Raw genomic sequence first — 25,033 nt, 5'->3', positions numbered from 1 at the left:
TGGAAAGTGTATTTCTTTTTATGGTTATGAATCAAAATTGTTATTGGATTTTGAACAGTATCATGATTTAAATATGGTTAGTAGCTGGGCACAGTAGCTCATGCCTGTAATTCCAGCACTTTAGGAGGCCAAGGTGGGAGCATTGCTTGAGCCCAGGAGTTTCAGACCAGCCTAGTTTTTCAACACAGTGAGATTCTGTCTGTATTTTTTAAAAAGTAAAAAAAAAAAGTTAAAAATAAAATACTGTTATTTTGTAAACTGTATGTTCAACTCTTTTTTATTTTTATTTTAGTTTGTTGCTTATCTTTTGTGGATTTTTGAAAGTCTTTATATGTCTTAAGTTTAATCTATTTTTATGCCTTCAATATTGCTATTTTTGCCCCAATATCTTCTATGCTGATTTGCTTATTGTGTGTTTTTGTAAAAGGTTCTACTGTATCACGTATCTTTTCATTTATGCACTTATCTTTATTCTTATATGTATATAAAGACCACCCTTGTTCTAAATTATTTAAAGATATGAATTTTTAGGTTGCTTTTAAAAAATTTTCATTGTGGTTCACTTAGACTTCATTTTGGTAGAGTGTAGCTTAATTCTTGCAGTTAATGGTAGGTATGCTACCATTTGGTTAATTACATCATTGATATGGTTTGGCTGTGTCTCCACCCAAATCTCATCTTGAAATGTAACTCTCGGTCCAGAGCACTGGTCTTGCCTTGTGGAGGACAGTGTGTTGGCTGCGGTTCTCTCCCAATTCCTGCCCGGCATCTCGGCCTGGGCCGCTCAGGTGCAGGTGCAGAATCAAGAAAGAAAGTGATTTTCTCAAGGTCTGCCATTGTCGACAATGTGAATCATTTGAAAACAAAGATCTACGCAGTCCTCAGGGATAAAACCATCAATGACACAAAGACTTGGTTATCCTTCTGGGACAAAGAGTAGTGAGACAGGTTCTTGTTATATTGCTCAGGCTGATCTTGAACCCCTGAGCTCAAGTTATCCTCCCTCCTCGGCCTCCTAAAGTGCTGGGATTACAGATGTGAGCCACTGCATCCAGCCTTTGCAGGTTCTTTTTAGTGGAGGAACTCAAGATGGCGCTGTGACAACAACCCAGGATTTAAGCTCTTAGTTAATCCGCGGAGAGGTGAGTCAAAGCTGCATTTTCAGACTGATCTTTATTGCCCACAGAACGGGGAAATTCCCAAGTATAAAGGAGATGCGGGACACCAGGCAGAGGCTCTGCCTGGAGAAGCCGGCAGCTGGGGTGGCAGCAGCCGGCCCTACCCAGCAATCCCCACAGGGCACGCTTGTCCGGGTTCCCTGTTGAAATGGCAACCTGAGGCATGAGAGGGCTGAACTCGAGACTGAAAGGAACTTGGGCAGTGGGCCAGCCCAGGGGATTGCAGGGACGCAGCATGTGGAATAGCACAGTGGGACAGACAAAACGGCGATTCCAAATGCTCGCCGTGGAGACTGTCCCTGAGGTGCTCCGTGGGGGAGGGGCATCCACCATTACCGAGGCAACCCGACCCGACTGAGACACACGCCCACTGCTGATGCAGCCTGCAGTTGCCGAGGCAACCCACCCCTACTGAGACACACTCCCACTGCTGACGCAGCCTGCCGCTGCCGAGGCAACCTGCTACAACAGAGAGACTCCGCTGCTGGGCGTAGCCCGTGGTGGAGAACGCAGCACAACAGCAAGAGCCTGCAGCAAAAGGGCGAGCCCCACAACAGCAGGGCGGAGCCTCGGCAGTCAAATAGTGATTAGACTGCCTCCAAGCTGGGCAGGACACCTCAACAGACATCCAAAAACAAAACCCCAACCCCCCAAGACAGAGCATTTGAGAAAAAAAAGGGTTTTTTAATGAGCTTTGTTGCAGCAGAATCAAACATAGCAGCCTAACAGCCCTGAATGAACAACAGAGCTCACAGCTCAGCAATTGAGCTCCTATAAAGTACAGACTGTCTCCTCAAGCAGCTCCCTGACCCCTCTATATCCAAAAGACTGAAATTTGGCAGGCATCATCCTGGGACAAAGATAGCAGAAAAAGAAACTGGTAGCATCCCTCACTGCTCCGCAGCTGCTATAGGTGTACCCCAGACAAGCAGGGCCTGGAGTGGACCTCAGCAGTCATACAGCGAAGGGGTTAGACTGGTAGAAGGAAAACCAAGTAACAGAAATACTTCATCACCAACAATCTGGGTGTCCACTAAGAGACCCAATAGAAAAGTCAGCAACTATGCAGACGACAAGTGGATAAATCCACAAAGATGGGAAGAAACCAGTGCAAAAAGAAGGAAAACACCCGAAACCAGAACACCTCACCTCCTAGAAAGGACCAAAACTCCTCACCAGCGAGGGAACAAAGCTGGACGGAGAATGACTGTGATGAAATGACGGAATTAGACTTCAGAAGATGGATAATGAGAAACTTCCATGAGCTAAAAGAACATGTTCTAAATCAATGCAAAGAAACTAAGAACCTAGAAAAAAGATTTGAGGAAATGATGACAAGAATGGATAACTTAGAGAGGAATATGAATGAATTAAAGGAGCTGAAAAACACAATACGAGAACTTCGCGAAGCATGCACAAGTTTCAATAGCCGAATTGACCAAGCAGAAGAAAGAATATCTGAAGTCGAAGATCAACTCAATGAAATAAAACGAGAAACAAAGATCAGAGAAAAAGTGCAAAAAGGAATGAACAAAGTCTCCAAGAAATGTGGGACTATGTGAAAAGAACTAACCTACATTTGATAGGTGTACCTGAAGGGGACGAAGAGAATGAATCCAAGCTGGAAAATACTCTTCAGGACATCATCCAGGAAAATTACCCGCACCTAGCAAGACAGGTCAACACTCAAATGCAGGAAATACAGAGAACACCACAAAGATATTCCGCAAGAAGAGCAACCCCAAGGCACATAATCGTCAGATTCAACAAGGTTGAAATGAAGGAGAAAATACTAAGGGCAGCCAGAGAGAAAGGTCGGGTCACCCACAAAGGGAAGCCCATCAGACTCACAGCAGATCTCTCGGCAGAAACACTACAAGCCAGAAGAGAGTGGGGGCCAATATTCAACATTCTTAAAGAAAAGAACTTTCAACCCAGAATTTCATATCCAGCCAAACTGAGCTTCAGAAGTGAAGGAAAAATAAAATCCTTTGTGAACAAGCAAGTACTCAGAGATTTTGGCACCACCAGGCCTGCTTTACAAGAGCTCCTGAAAGAGGCACTACACATAGAAAGAACCAACCAATACCAGCCATTCCAAAATCACACTAAATGCTAAAGAGCATCAACATAATGAGGAATCTATAACAACTAACCGGCAATACAGCCACTTAGCATCAAAATGGCAGTATCAAATTCACACATAACAATATTAACTCTAAATGTAAATGGACTAAATGCACCAATCAAAAGACACAGACTGGCAAATTGGATAAAAATCCAAAACCCATCAGTGTGCTGTATTCAGGAAACCCATCTCACATGCAAGGATACACAAAGGCTCAAAATAAAGGGATGGAGGAAGATTTACCAAGCAAATGGAGAGCAAAAAAAAGCAGGAGTTGCAATTCTCATCTCTGATAAAGTTGACTTTAAAGCAACAAAGATCAAAAGAGACAAAGAAGGCCATTACATAATGGTAAAAGGATCGATACAACAAGAAGAGCTAACGATCCTAAACATATATGGACCCAATACAGGAGCACCCAGATACATAAGGCAAGTTCTTAACGACTTACAAAGAGACTTAGACTCCCACACAATAATAGTGGGAGACTTTAACACTCCACTGTCAATATTAGACAGATCAATCAGACAGAAAATCAACAAGGATATCCAGGGCTTGAACTCAGACCTGGAGCAAGCAAACCTGATAGATATTTACAGAACTCTCCACCCCAAATCCACAGAATATACATTCTTCTCAGCACCACATCACACCTACTCAAAAATTGACCACATAATTGGAAGTAAAGCACTGCTCAACCAATGCAAAACAACTGAAATCATAACAAACAGCGTCTCAGACCATAGTGCAATCAAGTTAGAACTCAGAATTCAGAAACCAACCCAGAACCGCACAGCTTCATGGAAACTGAACAACTGGCTCTTGAATGTTGACTGGGTAAACAATGAAATGAAGGCAGAAATAAAGAAGTTCTTTGAAACCAATGAGAACGAAGACACAACATGCCAGAATCTCTGGGACACATTTAAAGCAGTCTATAGAGGAAAGTATGTAACAATAAGTGCCCATATGAGGAGAATGGAGAGATCCAAAATTGACACCCTATCATCAAAATTGAAAGAGTTAGAGGAGCAAGATCATAAAAACTCAAAACCCAGCAGAAGACAAGAAATAACTACGATCAGAGCTGAACTGAAGGAGATTGAGACATGAAAAACCCTTCAAAACATCAATAAATCCAAGAGCTGGTTCTTTGAAAAGATCAACAAAATAGACAGACCATTAGCCAGATTGATTAAAAATGAAAGAGAGCACAACCAAATAGATGCAATAAAAAATGATAAAGGGGAAATCACCACAGACTCCACAGAAATTCAAACCATCATCAGAGAATATTACAAACAACTCTATGCACATAAACTAGTAAACCTGGAAGAAATGGATAAATTCCTGGACTCCTGTGTCCTCCCAAGCCTAAATTAGGAGGAAGCTGAAAGTACAAATAGACCAATAACAAGGTCAGAAGTCGAGGCAGCAATTAAGAGCCTACCTCACAAATAAAGCCCAGGTCCAGATGGGTTCACAGCTGAATTCAACCAGACACACGAAGAGGAGCTGGTACCATTCCTTCTAAAACTATTCCAAATAATCCAAAAAGAGGGAATCCTTCCCAAATCATTTTATGAGACCAACATCATCCTGAAACTAAAACCCGGCAGAGACCCAACAAGAAAAGAATACTTCCGGCCAATATCCATGATGAACATAGATGCAAAAATCTTCAATAAAATATTGGCAAGCCGATTGCAACAGCAAATCAAAAAAGTTATTCATCACGATCAAGTAGGATTCATCCCGGGGATGCAAGGCTGGTTCAACATACGCAAGTCTATAAATGTAATTCACCACATAAACAGAACCAAAAACAAAAACCACATGATTATCTCAATTGACGCAGAGAAGGCATTTGACAAAATACAACAGCCCTTTATGATAAAAACCCTCAATAAACTCGGTATTGATGGAATGTATCTCAAAGTAATAAGAGCTATTTATGACAAACCAAAGCCAATATCATACTGAATGGGCAAAAACTGGAAGCATTCCCTTTGAGATCCGGCACTAGACAAGGATGCCCTCTTTCACCACTCCTATTCAATATAGTACTGGAAGTTCTAGCCAGAGCAATCAGGCAAGAAAAAGAAATAAAGGGTATTCAAATAGGAAAGGTGGAAGCCAAATTGTCTTTATTTGCAGACGACATGATAGTATACCTAGGAGACCCCATCGCCTCAGCCCAAAAACTCCTGAAACTGATAAGCAACTTCAGCAAAGTCTCAGGATATAAAATCAATGTGCAAAAATCACAAGCATTCATCTACACCAATAACAGACTTAAAGAAAGCCAAATCAAAAATGAACTACCATTCACAATTGCTACTAAAAGAATAAAATACCTTGGAATACAACTCACAAGGAACGTAAGAGACCTCTTCAAGGAGAACTACAAGCCACTGCTCAACGAAATCAGAGAGGACACAAACAGATGGAGAAACATTCCATGTTCATGGTTAGGAAGAATTAATATCGTGAAAATGGCTATACTGCCCAAAGTAATTTACAGAATCAACGCTATCCCCATCAAGCTACCATTGACTTTCTTCACAGAACTGGAAAAAACCACCATGAACTTCATATGGAACCAAAAGAGAGCCTGCATAGCCAAATCAATTCTAAGCAAAAAGAACACAGCGGGGGGCATCACACTACCAGATTTCAAACTATACTACAAGGCTACAGTAATCAAAACAGCATGGTACTGGTACCAAAACAGAGATATAGAGACCAATGGAACAAAACAGAGGCACCGGAGGCAACACAACATATCTACAACTATACAATCTTTGATAAACCTGACAAAAACAAGCAATGGGGAAAGGATTCCCTATTTAACAAATGGTGTTGGGAAACTGGCTAGCCATGTGCAGAAAGCAGAAACTGGACCCCTTCCTGACACCTTACACTAAAATTAACTCCAGATGGATTAAAGACTTAAACATAAGACCTGGCACCATAAAAACCCTAGAAGGAAATCTAGGCAAAACTATCCAGGACATAGGAGTAGGCAAGGACTTCATGAACAAAACACCAAAAGCATTGGCAACAAAAGCCAAAATAGACAAATGGGACCTAATCAAACTCCACAGCTTCTGCATGGCAAAAGAAACAGTCACTAGAGTGAATCGGCAACCAACAGAATGGGAAAAAATTTTTGCAGTTTACCCATCTGACAAAGGGCTGATATCCAGAATTCACAAAGAACTGAAACAGATTTACAGGAAAAAAACAAACAAGCCCATTCAAAAGTGGGCAAAGGATATGAATCGACACTTTACGAAAGAAGACATATATGAGGCCAACAATCATATGAAAAAATGCTCATCCTCACTGGTCATCAGAGAGATGCAAATCAAAACCACATTGAGATACCATCTCACACCAGTTAGAATGGTGATCATTAAAAAATCTGGAGACAACAGATGCTGGAGAGGATGTGGAGAAAAAGGAACACTTTTACACTGTTGGTGGGAGTGTAAATTAGTCCAACCATTGTGGAAGACAGTGTGGCGATTCCTCAAGGCCTTAGAAATAGAAATTCCATTTGACCCAGCAATCCCATTACTGGGTATATATCCAAAGGACTATAAATCATTTTACTGTAAGGACACATGCACACGAATGTTTATTGCAGCACTGTTTACAATAGCAAAGACCTGGAATCAACCCAAATGCCCATTGATGATAGACTGGATTGGGAAAATGTGGAACATATACACCATCGAATATTATGCAGCAATCAGAAATGATGAGTTTGTGTCGTTTGTTGGGACATGGATGAATCTGGAGGACATCATCCTCAGCAAACTGACACAAGAACAGAAAATGAAACACTGCATATTCTCACTCATAGGCGGGTGATGGAAAATGAGAACACATGGACACAGAAAGGGGAGTACTAAACACTGGGGTCTATTGGGGGGAAAAGGGGAGGGCCAGTGGGAGGGGGAGGTGGGGAGGGATAGCCTGGGGAGAAACGCCAAATGTGGGTGAAGGGGTGAAAGCAAACAGAACACACTGCCATGTGTGTACCTATGCAACTGTATTGCATGTTCTGCACATGTACCCCAAAACCTAAAATGCAATTAGAAAATAAGGAAAAAAAAAAAAAAGAACAACGAATTTGGAAAAGGAAAAAAAAAAAAAAAAGAAATGTAACTCTCACAATTCCCACATTTCATGGGAGGAATCCAGTGGGAGGTGATTGAATTATGGGGGCAGATCTTTCCGGCAATCTTCTCTTGAACGAGTCTAACAACATCAGATGTTTTTAAAAATGAGAGTTTCCCTGCACTTTGTCTCTTTTTGCCAGCTGTCATACACGTAAGATGTGGCTTGCTCCTACTTGCCTTCCATCATGATTGTGAGGCCTCGAGCCATGTGGAACTGTAAGTCCAATAAACCTCTTTCTTTTGTAAATTGCCCAGTTTCAGGTATAGCTTTGTGAGCAGAGTGAAAAGAGACTAATACAGTCACTTATCAATTAACTTAAAATATCTCTTTTAGTATATACTAAATAGGTGGGTTACTTTCTTGTCCTTATTTACAGTAGATTGATTTCACTTTTGTATTTTATATTTTGTCTAAACTTGTAGAACTTCACCTTTCAATAGAGTAGTTCACCCATTTGCTGTCATCACTCTACACCAGTGACTCTACATCCAGGACTCCTAGGTTGCCAAAATCCAAGTATGCTCAAGTCCCTTATAAAAAATGGCATAGTATTTGCACATCACCCATGCACATCCTACCATATCCTTAAAATCATTTCTGCATTACTTATAACATCTAATATAATGTAAATGCCATGTATATTGTTCTTATAGTGTATTATTTTTATTTATGTCTGTTTAATTATTGTACTATTATTCTTAATTGTTTACACCTAAATATTTTAAATATGAGGTTGGTTGAATTTGCAGTTGTGAAAACTGCAGATGCAGAGGGCCAGTTATGTAATGAGTGTTATTATTTCTTTTATTTATGTTATCTTGTTCTGTGCTTTATTTTTAAGGTTCTCTTAGTTTTCCTTTACTTTTAATTTTTTGTTGTATGGGTTGTTATTCCTTTTTGTAAACACATTTTTCTCTAGTGACTTAGAGCAGACACTAGACACTATTCTGTTTTGCTTCATCGCCATCGATACCCTAATTGGAAACAACAAGCACAAAACACTCACAAGTCCTCTTCATATAAAATGAAGAAATTAGCGCTCTTATTAGACTTTATACTTTGTTCAGCCATGTCCTAGGTTTTGGTTGACAGACAACATATGGCAGTAATCGAAGGATTTACCTTCTCTGTGCCTCAGCTGCCCCATCTCGAAAGTGAACATAATAGTATCATAGAGTTATTATAGAAATAAAATGACATAAGTCACAGGATGCATTGACAACAGTGCCTGGCATATGGGAAGTCAGCTGTAATATTGTAATGATCAGTAAGACTGAATATATCCTGTAATTTATTAAATGGTAATCATTACTCTACATCATGAAACTTTTTATTCATTAATTACTTTTACAGCCTTATCTAGGGAATTATTTAAACTTGATGTTTTGCTTTAATAGTTTTCACACCTACTCTCAATTCCTTCATACAATAGTTTTCTATGTGAGGGCTCTTTATTATGGTCCATTTACTACTTGATTGGAATATTTCTTTTGGTAATTTTAGGTTATACATGTATTATAGTTATTTTAAGTTTTGGGGGGGGCAAGGGCAAAAAACCAGTGACTTTTACAAATTTCAGTTGATTTTGTTTCAGGAAAAAATTATTAGGCAGTCTGGAGCTGCTACAGAAGCATCATTTCACGGTTATCAGGATGCCCATCTTGCTTCACTTTATTCCTAAGTAACAAAATGGTGCTGCAGGAACATCCGTCACATCTTCTTCCATCCAGCATGAAGGAAGAAAGCCCAAAGGAGAGGTTGGACCTCCTATTAAGGAAACTTCCTAAAAGGTGCATATACCATGTTAGCTTACATTCAGTTGGCCAGAACTTCGTTATATAGTCACAATGCAAGGGAGGCCATCAAGCATATTCTTCTCTTTGAGTAGCCATCTGTTCAGCCAGACAGTTATTCCTGAGATAGAAGAAAATAGACATTGGGGTCAATTAGTTGTCTCTGTCATTCTGCCCTTTTGACCACCTGAATATTCAGGTATTCAGGTTCCACTCATTTGGCATATTCCTCTCCCACAGGGAGACAGTCCCAAGTCCTATCTAGGCAGGACACTCAACTCAGACTCCATGATTGCAGAATGATGTGCAATCTTCTCCATGTCTGCTGTGGCTCCTCATCAATCAGTGTCTAACCCCAAACACACGTTTACTGTCCTTCCACATCTAATCTATACCAGTGAAGGAGAAATACGACGACCAAAACAAAAGCATTTTCTTGGAGAGAAAGAATTGGAAACGCATGATAGTTACTGAGCGGTGGCTACTGTGTGATCCTAATTCTGTCCTTCCTTCCAACTGGATCTGTAGCAATGAGCCATGCACAAAGTAGCCACAGCAAAAACCCTCCTTTTGGTGGTCCCATCCTGCAGCCTCTGCCTCTGCTCCTTGCTCGTTGCCCTTGGTGGTCACATCTAGGGTAGGCTTTTGAAAGGTTGATCTTCATGGGAGCTGTGCACTTTATTTGCTCTCTTCCTGTTGGTGCAAGTTTGAGGGCCTGGGAATTGCTTAGGGATTGAATGGTTACTGGCTTTTGAGGTAAAGCTTGTGATTTATTTGGATACAATTTCCTTAATAACTTAGTAGATTTCCTGTCTATTTGCTTCCCATCAGTTGCATGTGTAAGTAACAAAGATCTTGTTTCCATATAGTTTCCGAACCAACCTCTGTGCTCTGTGCAACCCTCCTCTCAATAGTGACTTGAAGTTGTCCAAAACAGCAGGCTTTGCAGATAATCCTGGGTAATCTTACCATTCCTACCAGGCTAGAACATGTCATCTGCTAGGGACCCCTTAATGAAAGATTTTTGAGCAGAGATTTGGGGCCGAAGTTTTATATCTTGCTAATTCCAGGACCTCGAGTCATTACTTGAAAGCGCTTCAGTTTGGAGTTTAGGAGAAATTGGCTTTTGTTTTTGTTTGTTTTAGCCCTGTAAGGGTTACTAAACTCTTAGTCTACTAAAATTGAACACTACAAGCAGAGAATGTTTCTCCTGGACAAGCTGTATTCCCTTCCAACAGACTTGCAGCCTATCCCATTGTAAACTGGAGGTCATCTTTGTTGTGAACGTTGTTAAAAATGGTAATGGCAGCCAACACACCCACATCCTGACCGTTTCTGACCATTTTCCTTAATTCTTCCTCTACTTATGGAGTGCACTACTTCCTTTCTTTCATTTTCATTTTGTTTGAATGCCTCGGCCGTGTCCATGTCTTAGGTTTGTCCTTTTCCTTTCCACAGTCTTCCTCTCAGCTCTTAATCTGGGTGTCTGTTACCAGTGCAGAAGCTGAAGAGCAAGATGGGGTGGGTGATGCTCCAGAACATTCAACCTGGCATTCTGGCAGGATGAATTCCTCTCTGCAGATCTTCTCTCTATCTGGCCAGCTGCTGTAGTGGCCACTGCTGGTGCAAAAAGGAACCTTGGTTTGGAGAGAATCCTCTATCCTGCCTCAATTTTCTTTGCCGGCACCTGGCTTCCTGCCCAGTTGTTCCGGCAAGGCCAGTTGTGAATTTCATGTATGTTCTTCTCAGGCAATGCCACTCCTTATGCCCTTGGGCAGGGGTGGAGAGGAGGGGAATTTTTGTGGAAATCCCCAACTCAGAACAGCACAGATGCCCTGCAGTTCCACTTCCACATGGTAGCTAAAGAAAGTCCTCTAAATGAAGCCTCTTAGCATTCTCTCACTTCCAGCATCCCCCAGCCCAGAAACAATAGAATCTTTAAGGGATTCCCTACATGTTTCTTATGAGGTCAGAATTGCCATCCTGGAAAGGTGAGTTACAGTGCTACCCAGGCGATTCTTATGTGTTGCTCTATGTTATATCTATTGTATAATCTCACATTTAAATAGCACGCTTCCCTTTGCTGCAATGCTTATGAAAACTTTCCTCATTTTTTGGTTTCCTTCTTCAGTCCAGGAAGGACTGTGCCAGTGGAAAAGGAAAAGATCCTGGTCCTGGAAGGGGCATCGTTATCTAGAAGTTCCCAACCTAAGTGGATGACTCATAGGGAGGTCCAGGAGAGAAGGACATGCCAAGCGATCTTGCATGTTCATGCCAGTTAGAATGGTGATCAGTAAAAAATCTGGAGACAACAGATGCTGGAGAGGATGTGGAGAAATAGGAACACTTTTACACTGTTGGTGGGAGCACAAATTAGTTCAACCACTGTGGATGACAGTGTGGCGATTCCTCAAGGACCTGGAAATAGAAATTCCATTTGACTCAGCAATCCCATTACTGGGTATATATCCAAAGGATTATAAAGCATTCTATTATAAGGACACATGCATAAGAATGTTCATTGTGGCGCTGTTTACAATAGCAAAGACTTGGAAGCAACCCAAATGCTCATCAGTGATAGACTGGACAGGGAAAATGTGGCACATATACACCATGGAATACTATGCAGCCATAAAAAACGATGAGTTCGTGTCCTTTGTAGGGACATGGATGAACCTGGAAACCATCATTCTCAGCAAACTGACACAAGAACAGAAAAATACCGCATGTTCTCACTCATAGGTGGGTGTTGAACAATGAGAACACACGGACACAGGGAGGGGAGCATCATGCACTGGGGCCTGTGGGGGGAAACTAGGGGAGGGAGAGCAGGGAGTGGGGAATTGGGGAGGGATAACATGGGGAGAAATGTCAGATATAGGTGATGGGGAGGAAGACAGCAAACCACATTGCCTTGTATGTACCTATGCAACAATCTTGCATGATCTTCACATGTACCCCAAAACCTAAAATGCAATAAAATATATATATTTAAAAATAAATAAATAAATAAATAAATAAAATAAAATAAAATAAAATAAAATAAATAAACAAGAAGTGTAGGTTATTCTGGAAGAAATTCACAACCAAAATTGGGGTTAGCCTGTATTGTTTTTCAAGAGCTCTGTGTGGACGGTGACGAAAACCAGACCTAAGAACTAGCAGATGGGGCAAGGCTTTTTGTTCACATAACAAACAAAAAACAATTCCGCCGGAAAAAAATGGCCCATGTGTCAGCGTGTGTAGACGAAACTACAAATTCTGCTCCAGACTCTGGGGAAACCATGCTGCCGTCTTCAAGCTGTGGTCATTCCTGTAATACGGACTATGCTAAATCACAAGTTGTCATCAAGGCAGAATATTTTGTTCCTTTATGGGTCAGCCTGGGATACAGAATTAGAGAAACTTTGCAATGAAAAATCCTGCCTCATCGAACTTTTTCCTTAATTCAAACCTTTCCGTTCACAGTTTTGACTAGTGCCTTTGCCCATTTGGACAATATTTTATGATCAGGTTTTATGGGTAATCCATCCATGGCTACTTGGCTGCCTGGAACTTAAAACAACAACAACGATAATGTCCAGATAAACCCAATGAAATAGCCTTTTAACTGTGTGTGTGTTGTGCTGATATTGAGCCTTGAACCTTTGCTCTTTCCCCTCTTCTGTAGCAGGAAGGGGTTTGCAGGGTGGCTGAACTTGCCAAACGCTGACACAGAGTAGATCCAGGCTGGCAGCTGTCTACAATTCCTTGATGGGCCTCTTCTACAAGGAAGACTGATGTGAGTCAGCAAAGCCCTCATTAAGTGAGTCACACCATTAATAAAAAGCACAGATTGCAAAGTGGTGTTTATTTCAGTGTTGATAGAAACCAGGACACGGTGGCCTTGAATCAAAAATAACCTTGGGCCAGACACATTGAACTTGGATCAGATCTGAAATCCCAGGCATTCATCCCCCCCGAAGGCAAACATACATCCAGAGGATACCGCTGCCTTCTTTTCTGTACAGATGATTTGCTCCTCATCACCAGCATTTACCTTGTGCTTGGCAGTTTACAAAGCCTGTCCACTTACAAACTCTCTTGTTCTGACATGAGAGAGCCTTAAGCAGTGATTAAGTGCTCTTGCTCAGGTGTTGGGCTGTCCTAGGTCAGAATCTCAACTCTGCCATTTTGAAGCTGTGTGAATGTGGTTAGCTCATTGAGCCTCTCCAAGGTTCAGACAGTACTAAATAAACTCTACTCTTACTGCACTAAGTAACCCTCTCTAATTTGCTCATGTGGGCTCAGGGTCCTTCAAATCTCCAACTTATTAGTGAGGAATAATAATATCTCCACCACAGAGCATGAAGATTAAACAGGGTACTACAATTAATGAAATAATTGCAATGTGTGTCACGAAATAAGAACTCAAGAAATGTAATAACCCTGAGATTTGGGTAGCATAGGTGTTATGCTGATTAAAAGATGAGGAAACTGAAGCTGAAAAAGTTTACTCATCCAAGGTCATAGGGTTGGGACTGGATGCTGCCACAAGTTGAAACAAGTTCTCCTGACTTCAAAGCCAGTGTTCTTTCAAAGCCACCCATGGCACAGGTATTTGAACAACAGGCACATTTTCTCTTGCCCTATTCACTTTCCAGGAAATAAAATTGTATCATACTTTCCTCCTGGTTCTCATTGGTTTACGGTTTTGTCCATATTTACTTTGATTTCTATGTCAGCTGCTGCAATGGTAGTGAAAAAGACGAGGTCCTTACCCTCAAGATGCCTACTACCTAGCAATTTGTCACCATCAAGCCACTAGGCTATTGTAAGTTGCTGTGATGGCTGATATACCGTGTATAGGATTAATATCTCTTAAGCCTTGCTTGGGGAGTGAGGATAATCATTGGTCTGGCAGTTAGTAGGTGGTCCAAGAAATATTTATAAACTGACTGCCAGCCTTTCCTTGTGCAGGCAACATGGAAACTTACACCTGAGGGATAAATAGGAGTTAGCTAAGTGAGAAGCAACCAGGTCAGGCATGAGGGTTCCAGGAGAGAGGGCATGACATGTGCTGAGAGCTGTGAATGAAGTAGGTGCAGGGGCCAGGAAGCGGAGGGCAAGCTACACGGGGGAGAGGCTGGGGAGGCCTGTGGTGAAAGGCTGTATAAGCTCTGTTAAGGGCGTCAACTGCTTCCAAGAAGAACATTTTGATATAGGTGGTTTGATACCATTCTGCTGACATCACCATGCTTTACACAGGAAGAATCTGATGCAGGAGTAAAACCATAACCTTTAGTATGTGAAAGCACTCTTTCATTACCAAACAATGCACTCTACATTACACATGGTATATACGATTCTTAAGTCATGCCCAGGCAGGGAATAAATCTGTTTTACATATTATATGTAAGTTAAAAGTTTAAGTTAAAAGCTCAATAATTATAAAAATATTAGAAGAAAATGCAGGTGACTGTTTCTTCAATCCTGGGGTCAATAGGTAGAAAAATAGGTAAACGTTAACAAATGTGTCTACATAAAGTCAAAACTTAAAATTTTTTGTAACACACGTGACAAAGGATTACTATTCTAATGCATGAATGGTTCATAAAAATCCAAAGGAGGGAGATGACCAGCTGAACAGATGAACAGATAGCTTATAAAAGAAAAAAGGCTTAGAGTTCAGGAGGGCAGTGCATTGCATTTGGTTTAGTGATGTATTCCGAGTACACAGGAAAGACCTGGTGCACATATTTACTAGTCATTCATATTGAATGAAAAAAATATGGCCGGGTGCAGTGGCTCACGCTTATAATCCCAGCACTTTGGGAGGCTGAGGCAGGTGGATCATGAGGTCAAGAGATCAAGACCATCCTGGTCAACAAGGTGAAACCCTGTCTCTACTAAAAATACAAAAATTAGCTGGGCATGGTGGTGCACTCCTGTAGTCCCAGTCACTTGGGAGGCTGAGGCAGGAGAATTGCTTGAACCCAGAAGGCGGAGGTTGCGGTGAGCTGAGATTGTGCCATTGTACTCCAGTCTGGGTAACAACAGCGAAACTCTGTCTTAAAAGAAAAAAAAAAAAAAAGAAAAAGCTATGAGAGGATCTTTAGCTCTGGGAGTCCTTTTTTTGTTTGCTTGTTTTGAGAGAAGTTTGTTGCCTAGGCAGAAGTGCAGTGCTATGAACTTGGCTCACTGCAACCTCCACCTCCCAGACTCAAGCGATCCTTCCACCTTAGCCTCCTGAGCTGAGTAATACTTTTATTTTTCTATTTTATTTTTTAAAATGTTCACAGTATATAAATTGTATAGTAATACTTTTTAAAGAATATTTTAATAAACACAGAAGATTTATTTTTCAGTCATTAATTTAGTCCAGATTAAAGATATTGGTAATATCCAATCAGATTTAGAGAGAGCATAGGAATTTTCAATCATTGTGCACATTTTTCAATTACAAATTAGAAATCATCAATCCCTATGAAATATGGACTGATTAAATACATTAGAATATGTCAGGTATAGAATGAAATACTATGCAATCCTTCAAACTCTTTGTATAGAACTATATCAAGTTAGCTTGAAAAGTTACATATGATATATTTGAAATTGAAAATTAAAATTGACAAACTATAAAAGGAATAATTTAATCGTTTCACCACTAAGTATGATGCTTGCTATAGGTTCTTAGGATTTTCATTTAGTGAGTTAGTGAACTTTTCTGCTGTTTCTAGTTTATCAAACCTTTTTTTTAATTTTAATTTTTAAATCCAACATTGCTAATGAGAGCATCAGTGTTAATTCAGATTTTTTCCTTTCTAGGTATCCTTTTATCTCTCTCCGAAATTCTTATTCTAATACAAATTTACCACAGTGCATCTTGATGATGGCCCCTTTTCATTCATTCCTTCCCAAATATTTGATGAGCTCTTAATTCTGGGATTTATTTTCCATTACTACTTCCTACCCTTGCTTTCCTCCTTTCTTGGATCTATCTATAATTTATTATGATTTACAATTATCTTTTTCTTTCATTGTGCTAAACATCATGTCAAGTTTTAGGCTCAATCTAGTAACTCATGAATTTATTCTTCTTTGTCTGTATCAATGATATCATTTAGTCCACATTTCTGAGATTTTAAGTTTAGTGATAACATTTATAATTAACAAGCTGTCTCATTGATTCTCTCTTCCTTTTTAAAAATGTCTATAATAGCTACTCTATTTCAAGATTGCAATTAAAAATTTAAACTATTGTTCTCATTGATCTATTTAATCTGTTCCCTGGAGTATTGTGTCAGTCAGTTATTGTTGCAACAATGCTGCATGACAAACAGTCCTGAAAAGTAGTGAATGGCAATGATAAGAATTTATTTTTCTTGTTCACAGATCTGCAGACTAACGTGGCTCTACTCTAGGTGGCATTTAGCTGGGCTTGGCTTCTGCATTTGGGTTGGATTCAGGTTTGTCCCACTTCACACTCTCCTTGGACCAGCAACTACCAGTGCATGTTCTTCTCCTGGTGAATGATAGGAACACAAGAGACCAAATCAACTGGTGCAAGCATGTTTGAAGCCTTGGCTCACTGCCACATCTGCTAAAGGTGATTTTTGTTTGTATGCTCAGTCCTGAATTTCATTCCCCTAAACTAGTGTTTCTGTTACTGCCCTATCTGTTAAGCACTGTCTCTTTTTAGAGGAGGGTGGAACTTGGTGCTAGATTGGGTCTACCCCAGCAAGTCTCTAATGATGGTGTGGCAGGCGCTGTCCATGCCCTCTTGTGCCTCTGTGCCAAATACTGTTCTGGTGTATGCTCTCTTTTTACTGTACCTTCCCCTGAATCTCAGCCTAAAGGCTTTCTCTGGCTGTGGTGACTTCCTCAGTCTGTGTTTGGAGCAGAACCAAAAGACAGGAGTGGGTTCCCAGCAAGTTAACATCCCTAGCAGCAGCCCTCAACCAATTATGGGCTGTAAATGTCAAATGAATACATTAATTTACTTTTATCTCAGGTGGGACAACACAGAGGTCTGTATTATATGGTCTCACATACGTCCCCAGCAGGATTAAGTCAGTTGCTTATGGTGACCCTCTCTTTGACACACTCTCTATTGAATACCTTCCTTCCTCCTCTTACTTCCTCATTATCCTATAGGTGATCTTGGGATTACTTCCAAAATAAGTAAATTACATGCCAATCCTTCTCTCCGTGTTTGCTTTTGGAGATATCCAGCTTAAGAAAAAAAATGCTTATTTCGACAATAAAAGGTAATTTAAGGATTACAATTCCATCTTTACATTTTTCAGAATTCCCTAAATGCTCTACAATGGATGTGCAATCCAGAAAAAAACAAACCATCACTACCAACAGGACAATCTTCTATCATATCACATTGCCATGAATATCTCCTGTTTTTTTCTTAGATATAGGAAAAAATGCAAAAATAAGATAAATCAATATTCTTTTTTCCCAACAAAAGCAAGCAACTTATTTTGGTATTTGTGACCTAAATTATAATTTGGAAGATAAGTTGAATTAAATAGAAAAACAAGAGCAAGAATTTCAAATGTGGTAGATTTTCTACAATTTTACCTCAAAAGGAGAACCTGGAGAAAAAGTCCTCTCTTTTTAACATCCACCAATTTAATGGGGAATATCATGTTTATCTCAAAAGAACCAGTGGCTATGAAGCTCACCTGCCTCCTTCCTCTCCATTCAGGGTGTCCAGGAATACCATGGAGGAGCTGTTAAACCATCAGTACAACAAATTAACCTTATTCTCTGATAGCCACTGGGCCAGGTTGGAAAGAGTACAGCAAAAGACACACAAATCTCTGACCTTGAGGCACTGGTGCTCCACTAGTGATATGTTTTGGCTGTGTCTCCACCCAAATCTAGTTTTGAATTTTGTTCCTATGATCCTCATGTGTTGTGGGAGGGACCAACTACAGGCAATTGAATCAAGGGAGCAGTTTCCTCCATCATGTTCTTATGATAGTGAGTTAGTTATCATGGGATCTGATGATTTTATAAGGGGCTTCCCTATTTGCTGGTCACTCATTCTTCTTCCTGTTGCCATGTGAAGAAAGATGTGTTTGCTTCCCCTTCCTCCATAACTGAAAGTTTCCTGAGGTCTCCCCAATCCTGCAGAACTGTGAGTCAATTAAAGCTCTTTCCTTTATAAATTACCCAATCTTTGGAATGTCTTTATTAGCAGTGCGAGAATAGAGTAATACAGTAAATTGGTACCAGAAGTGGGATGCTGCTATACGGATACACAAAAATGTGGAAGTGACTTTGGAACTGGGTAAGAGGCAGAGGTTGGAATAGTTTGGAGAACTCAGAAGAAGACAGGAAAATGTGGTAAAGTTTGGAACTCCTTAAAGACTTGGAGAACTCAGAAGGCAGGAAAATGTGGGAAAGTTTGAACTTCCTAGAGACTTGATGACTGATTTTGACCAAAATGCTGAGAGTGCAATGGACAGTGAAATCTGGGCTCTGGTGGTCTCAGATGGAGATGAGGAACTTTTTGGGAACTGCAGTAAAGCTTACTCTTTCTATGCAAAGGGACTGGTGGCATTTTGGCCCTGCCCTAGAGAACTGTGGAACTTCAAATTTGAGAGAGATGATTTAGGTATCTGGTGGAAGAAATTTCTATGCAGCAAAATATTCAAGAGGAAGCAGAGCATAAAAGTTTGGAAAATTTGCAGCATTGCAATATGATAGAACAGAAAACCCCATTTGCTGGGGAGCTGGCTGAAGAAATTTGCATAAGCAATGAGGAGCCAAGTGTTAACACCAAGAGGGTGCAGTCCCCAAGCCCTAGTAGCTTCCACATGGTATTTAGCCTGCAGGTGTACAGAAGTCAAGAATTGAGGTTTTGGAACCTTCACTTAGATTTTAGACAATGTGTAGAAACACCTGGATGTCCAGGCAGAAGTTGGCTGCAGGGGTGGAGCCCTCATCTAGAACCTCCACTAAGGCAGTGTGGAAGGGAAATGCAGGGTTAGAGCCCCCACACAGAGTCCCCACTGGAGCACTACCTAGTGGAGCTGTGACATGAGAAAAGGGCCATGGTCCTCCAGACCCCAGAATGGTAGATACACCTACAGCTTACATCCATTTGCCTGGAAAAGGCACAGGCACTCAACACCAGCTCATGAAAGCAGCCTGGAGGGGGACTGTATCCTGCAAAGCCACAGGGACAGAGATGCCCAAGACTGTGGGAACCCACCTGTTGCATCAACATGGTATGGATGTGAGATATGAAGTCAAAGGAGATCATTTTAGAACTTTAAGATTTAATGACTACCCTACTTGATTTCAGATTTGCATGGGGCCCGTAGCTCCTTTATTTGTCCAGCTTCTCCCTTTTGGAATGGGTGTATTTACCCAATACCTGTACCCCCATTATATCTAGGAAGTAACTAACTTGCTTTTGATTTTACAGTCTCATAGGCAGAAGGGACTTGCCTTGTCTCAGATGAGACTTTAGACTTGGACTTTTGAGTTAATGCTGGAATGAGTTAAGACTTCTGTTGGAAGGGTATGTTGTGTTTTGAATTGTAAGGATATAAGATTTGGGAGGAATCAGGGATGGAATGATATGGTTTGGCTGTGTCCCCACCCAAATCTCAGCTTGAATTGTAGTACCCATAATTCCCACATGTCATTAAATCATGGGGGTGGTTTCCTCCATCCTGTTTCTGTGATAGTGATTTAGTTATCATGAGATCTGATGGTTTTGTTAGAGGCTTCCCTCTTTGCTGGATACTCATTCTTGTCCTTCCTGCCACCATAAGAAGAAGGACATGTTTGCTTCCCCTTCCATCATGATTATAATTTTCCTGAGGTCTCTCCAGCCCTACAGAACTGTGAGAAAATTAAACCTCTTGCCTTTACAAATTACCTAGTCTCAGGTATGTCTTTATTAGCAGTGTGAGAATGGACTAATACAGAGAGAGACAGAAAAAAAATAAATGCATGGTCAGGGGTATTTCAGATTCTGAAACATTCTTTGAGAGAAATAAGTAGAGAAGTGTGATACAGATGGTTACTCTGGAGTGAATTGGGATTTCTCATAACAGTGAAGAGGAAAATTCTGTAGGGATAGTTTTGTTTGAGCTAAGGCTTGGAAGATGAGAAGATGACAGCTTAGAAGAATTAAAAAAGTCTTCCAGGCCAAGGAAGGAGTAAGTATAAAGAGCTGGCCCTGGCTGGAGCTTGCTGTTTGAGGGAAACATGAAGCAGATAGGGAGCCTGGAGAACAGTGAGCAACACCACGTTTTGAAATGAAAACAACCCCAAACTCCACATTCATATACCCCCCAAGTTTACAATAAGACATCACACTAAACTATTATACAAACTATGCAAAGAAATTAAAAAAAGAAAGGGATTTCTTGTATACTGTTTGTGAGAGGGTAGATTGATATAAGCTTTCTCTAAGACTGTTTGACAATACCTATTTAAATTAAAAAATATTCTTTTACCTTTTCCTCAAATACTTTCATATTATTTGAAATTTAATTTGATTTACACTTAAATTTTTAAAGATATATTGTTGGGTGCAAGTGTAGTTTTCTTACATGATCATACTGCATACTGGGAAAGCCCGGGCTTTCAGTGTAACTACCATCCAAATAGTTTACATTGTACCCATTAGGTAATTTCTCATTTCTCACCCCCTAGACCCTGCTATCCAACTATCCCACCTTTCTGAGTCTCCAGTGTTTATTATACCACTCTATGTGTCCACCTGTACACGTTATTTAGCTCCTACTTGCAAGTGAGAGCATGCCATATTTGATTTTCTGTTTCTGAGTTATTTCACTTAAGATACTGGTTTTAAGTTTTATAATTATGTGTTTCTTCTTTGCTAACAAGCTCATTAAAAATTTAAACCTGCTCTCTTCACATATATTACGTCGTGACACATATACCTGCGCATGCATAGATAAAATGGTGGGGAAAGAGTCACAGCAGCACAGAGTCTAAAAATCAATGAACAAACAGGTATTTTAAGGGAGAATTAAGCAACAAACCCAGGTCCTTACAGCAGCCATGAAAATGTTGGATCAAATGTGAGACCTGAATCTAGAAGAAACAAACTTAAGACCATTTTTTTTAATTTTAATTAAAAATGTGTTGCTTGAACTATGTCCAACCCTGGTTTTTCTGACATTTGTAAGTCCGACTTTTGGTTCCAAAACTTTTCACCATTTATCACACTTTATATCCACCCTGCTAGGAAGAAACACAAGGTGGGTTTGTGTAAGTTAAATATGTGAGTGTGTGCCAGTGCTGTTGTTGAATCATTTCCTCCAAGTGATCCAGGAAGAAGCTTGGAGGTCCAAAGTGGCGTATCACAGACACCGGTTTATTACAATCAATGTTTCAGTAACTGCTAACTGGGCCAGATTCAATTCAATAGCAAAAGATGAAAGTGTCTAAGTCTATTAAACTACCAGATTCCTGAGTTTAGTTAAATCAAATGTTAATTTCCTTTTCTGATCTCACTGCTAGGCTGTCAAAGCTCTATCCATGTGTCACTGAGTCAACTATTTGGGGGTCAATTATGTTGAATTGCTTTGCTATTAATTGGATCACAGCCCAGCAGATTTCATACAGTCTTCAGTTTGAAATGCTCCGAGGTCCAATCACCACCTTGTCCTCTCTCTGAAAGAAACATAAAAAAACATGTTGTCTGATTGTCCTCCTCAAAGTCAACTTTTAAATACAGAAAAATACACTAACATCCCAGTTAGAACAGTGTTTACTATAATTGTTTGTAAGCTGATTGATAACTTATCCAGATCCCAAGAACAACTATTTTCCTTGATTCATAAAGGCATAGTCTTTTTTTTTCCTTTTTAACCTAACATCATAAATGTAATGGTTTATTACTTTTCAGGTTCCCCTCTCAATCCCCATTCTTTATAACTCTTACTCTTCCAGAATGGAATTTTCTACCACCTACCCCAGACCACTTTCTTTATAAAGCTAAGTCCTGTTCATCTTTAGCACCTTCACAAGTGCCCACACTCTCCTACTCCAGTTTCCTGCTTTTAATATTCTCCAAAGCCCACTTTCCTCCTAGCTTCCTGGAATGAATCCAAGAGTCCTTTCAGAAGCACGATTCACGGTATTCGTTTTCATTGAGAAGGGAGTGTGGCAGTGTGGCATCCTGAAGGAACAATGAAAGGTTCTTCTTAGCTGTGTCATTTTTACAGCTCTTAAAAACACCTGGATATATTCTGTAATATTTTTGATGCTAAGAATTTCTCCTTCCAAATATGGACCTAACCCACAGCTGGAAATAGCATGCTCTCCAAATCTGCCTGCCAAAGAGTTAAATATCTTCCCAGCATTTTAAATCATTTAAAGGCACTTAACCACTCAAAGTGGTATGAGATCTCCTTCCACTCACATGGAAAGCATTGCACAATTGACAAAGAGCATTAAAGGGGCTTCAAAACCAAAGTTAGAAAAAAAAAGTCATGAAAAGCAAATACTCCAGAGATTTATGAATAAAAATCTTTACCTAAATCATAGTAAAAGGCTCATCAGGAATGTGTGGACAGTCCTCCCTCAGTCTCACACCCAAATTGGTAAGAATTCACTTTTTATGGCTGGATGTACAAAGACAGAAACAGGCTTCCATAAACGTATCCAAACCACGGGAAAAAAAATCTGTTATTTTCCCCCTAAACAGGGGAAGAAAATAAACTCATAGAAATATTTCAACAGAACACACACTGGGGAATGGGTGAACTTTCTCCAGGTCAAGAAAACCTTCATCTCTTACCTGGAAAACTATAATAGCTGCCTAAGAGGCTTCTACTCTGACCACCAAAAGTCATTCTCCGAAAAGCCTCCGCCCTGTATCACTTCCCCGTCAAAATCTTCTCATGACTTTCAACTCTTGTTAGAGTAAAACCCAACCCCTTTATCAAAGCTCACAAGCTCCTGCATGACTTGATTCCATGCTTGTTTCTGCAGCTTCACCTTGGAGCATTTCTTTTCTCTATGAAATCACCACATTGACGTTCTGTTCTTAGAACACAATGAGCTTGTTCCAGCTCAGGCCTTTTGCACTTGCCATTCCTCCATCTGGAACATACTTTTCTGAGTTGTTTTTTAAGAGGTTCTCATATTTTATTAATAAATCTAACCTCCATTAACCTGTCTAATGGAGACTACTCTTTACCTTAGACATTTTCTGCTATTGAATGAGTTTTATTCCTTCACAATGCCTCAAATATATAACTACGCTATTCTGCTGACTACTTTTTTACTATTTAGTCTCCTATTAGAATAGAGATGCCACAGTAGTAGGGTCTTCTATTTGTTCAACATTATATCCTTGGTACCATTGACCCTTGAGTAACATGGATTTGAACTGCATGAGCCTGCTTATTGCAAATTTCCTTCCACCCTTTCCACTAGTGGGACAGCGAGACCAAGACCCCTTTTTCTCCTCCTCCTCTGCGTACCCAAAGTGAAGACAACAAGAATAAAGACCTTTATGATGATCCATGCCTCCTTAATGAATAGTAACTATATTTTCTCTTTCTTATAATTTTCTTAATAACATTTTCTTTTTCTAACTTATTTTAACAATACAGCATAGAGTACACATAACACACAAAATGTGTGTTAATTGGTAAGGCTTTTAGTCAACAGTAGGCTATTAGTAGTTAAGTTTTAAAGGAGTCAAAAGTTACACGTGGATTTTTGATGGTGCAGGGGTCAGTACCCCTAATTCCCATCTTGTTCAAGGGTCAACTGTAATTAGAACATGGTCTGGTACATATAGCCTTTAATAAATATTTTTTGAATGAATGCATAAGTGAATGATGAAATTACAGATCCTGTTGTAAAATATAGAGATTATTAGTCAACATGATTCATTAGTGAACCAAGCATAATAGATTGATAATTGTGCCTCTTGAATGAGCATTCCTATGATGACACACATCAGAATGCCATGGATTAGGAGAGCCAAGAAGCACATTGCTTTGACAGACACTCCTTCTTTTCTGGGGTCTATGTATTTGAACTACTCTGAAACAGTGTTTTCCAAACGTTTCTGATGACAAGAGTCACCTAGGGCACTGGTAAACATGCAGCCTCTGAAACCTGGCTCTTGGAGATACTGAAATCATGAGTTCAGGAGGAAGCCTGAGTATTTGAAATTATAACAAGCATTTCCAGGAGCTTTTTATCAATGAAGTTTGAGAAACACTGCTCTAGAGCAGAGGTTGGCAATCTGTTACACATTAAAATCCCAGGACCCAAGTTGTACCCTCATATTGATTAAATCAGAATATCTGGGGGTCAGATGCAGGCATTCATCTTTTCTAAAACCGTTCATTATTCCAACATGTGTCCAAGTTGTGATAATTACTTCTCTAAGACAGTGTTTCTCAAACTTTAATTTACAGATGAATCACCTGGGGATCGTGTTTGAGTGTAGAATCTGATTTAGTGGGTCTTGGTGAGAGCCCAAGACTTTGTTTCTTTGGCACGCTCCCAGCAAAGAGCTGTTGTTGCTGGGGGTGCCTCTCATCAAATAACGAATGTCCAATGGATACATAAATCATTCAATACTTGGTGTCATTGGCCATGCATGTGGTTTAGGAACTGTTAGGATCCTATGCTGGAATCTGTAAAGTGGGGTTGTTGCTCAAAATATGATAGCCCAAACCGTGGCACTTTGACTCACTGAGTACTTTGAACCACTGAGTACTTTGAACTGA

The sequence above is a fragment of the Callithrix jacchus genome, chromosome 5, assembly GCF_049354715.1.
Source record: "Callithrix jacchus isolate 240 chromosome 5, calJac240_pri, whole genome shotgun sequence".
In the NCBI taxonomy this organism is placed as follows: Eukaryota; Metazoa; Chordata; class Mammalia; order Primates; family Cebidae; genus Callithrix; species Callithrix jacchus.
Note: the sequence above shows the minus strand (reverse complement) of the source record.